At 38.8% G+C, this 2,081-nt stretch overlaps 1 non-coding gene across 1 annotated transcript; it reads right to left on the bottom strand.

The window, feature by feature from the left end:
* Nucleotides 1–1,709: 1,709 nt before the first annotated feature.
* Nucleotides 1,710–1,817, bottom strand: LOC112753017 (small nucleolar RNA R71). The gene has a single exon (XR_003177420.1). It is a non-coding gene; the product is annotated as a small nucleolar RNA R71 (small nucleolar RNA).
* Between the last annotated feature and the right edge of the window lie 264 nt (nt 1,818–2,081).

The following is a 2,081-nucleotide window of genomic DNA, read 5'->3' as shown; positions in this document are numbered from 1 at the left end:
AGAGGAAAAAGCGCAAGCGATGCGTCCGCATGGATGACGCGATCGCGTGACATGTGCGATCTGCATAATCTGCAGGATTCGCTGGAGGCGATTTTGGACCTTATTTCGGCCCAGTTCTCGGCCCGGAACAGCAGAATAGAGTCAGAGAATATGCAGAAACAACCGACATTCATTCAGTAGTTTTCTAGATCTAGTTTTACTCTCTTAGGTTTTTCTCTCTCGTTTTTAGAATTTTAATTTTCAATTGGTCTTAGCATTGGAACATTGAGAAGAGTTATTTCCTCATCAAGACTTCATCATTCTAGTTTGTTCTCTTAACTTGGTTTTATTCTTCCATGTTCTTTGTTATGTTCAATTTTGTCATTCGGATATTTTTATGATTAATTAATGCAAGGATTATTTCTTTTTCTTAATTCAATTTCAATTCCAATAATCATGTCTTCTTTTAATTCCCTTTCATGTGCCATGGATTCTTTATTTACAATGCGTGAGTAGTTTCATTACTTGATGGGGATTTGATTAAGAAGGAACTCTTGAGTTAGAAGGATTGAAGGAGAAATTTGTAGTTGGGTTAAATGTTTGATTGCTATCCTGTCACCAATGCCAATCCCTTTGAACTAAGTGGGTTGCAACTCGTGAACAGATCTGGCATTCCAACTTGTTTGACTTTCCCTTACCTAGTAAAGGATAACCAAACAGAGTAACCGTTAATTATAAATCAATCTTAAAAAAATCACTCCATCAATGATAGAGATTCTAACTAATCAATTCCCAGTCAAGGCTTTTATTTATATTATTTAAAATTCCTCAATTTAAATTCCAAATTTCTTAGCTCAACTTCTTGGAACATCTGATTAATAAAACAGCACACTTTTTTGCAACTCGTTGGGAGACGACCTGGGACTTAAAATTCCCAGTAATTTTAATTTAAACTCTCTGTGACATATTTTTAAATTGATAGGCAGATTTTCGGTGAGTTAAGAACTATACTTGCAACGTAACCATTTTAATAAATTTTTAATTCACCAGCTTCTGCTTCCCATCAATTTTTGGCGCCGTTGCCGGGGAGTTGCAATAGAGTGCTAATTTTATTAATTAGAATTTATTTATTTGTATTTTATTTAATTTTTCTACTATGAGCTGCATGTTTCTTCCGTCAAATGACACGTTCACTTCCTGATCCGTGCTTGCTAATATTCGATCCTGAAATTGAAAGAACAATTTCACGAATAAGGCGAGAACAGCGTAGGTTAGCCCGCTCTGAGGGCGGATCTGAAAGTGAATCTGAGGAAGAAACCAGCCACCGTTCTACTGATTCGGTTGTTTTACGTGCAGAAAACATGGCAGCTAGAAGAGTTACCATTCAGGAGGAAGGAGCTCCTAATTTTACAATGCAACCGTTTCAAGCGCATCATCCAGCGGTAGCTACGGATTTTGAAATAAAGACCGCACTGTTAAATTTAATGCCCAAGTTTCATGGCCTACCTGCTCAAGAGCCTATCAAGCACTTGAGAGATTTCCAGGCAGCCTGTTCTACTGTCAGGCGTAATGGCATTGATGAAACTTCAATTCTGCTGAAAGCTTTTCCATTCTCTCTTGAGGGAAAAGCAGGAGAGTGGTACTACACTCAACCTATAGCAAATGTATCCAACTGGTATACACTCAGAAAGGAGTTTCTGGAGAAATTCTTCCCATCTGAAGTTACTGATAAACTGAGGAAGGATATCTCTACAATTGTTCAGGATGACAATGAGACTCTCTTTGAATACTGGGAGCGCTTCAATAATCTTCTGGAAGCATGCCCCCACCACATGATTGACAAGATCGTGCTACTCAGCTATATCACACAAGGTATGAGGCCCCAAGATAAGACCACATTGGAAAGTGCCAGCAATGGGTCTATGAAGAAGTACATGACCACCGATGAAGCTTGGCAATTGATCAATGATTTAGCTGAATCTACTCGGAACCACAGACAGAAGCAAGGCCGTTCAAAAGCCGTTGCAGAAGTATCTTCTGGCATAGAGACTGCTGCTCTAAATCAAAGCTTCTGTGAGATTACCAACCTGCTGAAGCAAATG

This window comes from Arachis hypogaea, chromosome 15 (genome assembly GCF_003086295.3).
Source record: "Arachis hypogaea cultivar Tifrunner chromosome 15, arahy.Tifrunner.gnm2.J5K5, whole genome shotgun sequence".
In the NCBI taxonomy this organism is placed as follows: domain Eukaryota; kingdom Viridiplantae; phylum Streptophyta; class Magnoliopsida; order Fabales; family Fabaceae; genus Arachis; species Arachis hypogaea.
This window is presented reverse-complemented; position numbering and strand designations above follow the sequence as displayed.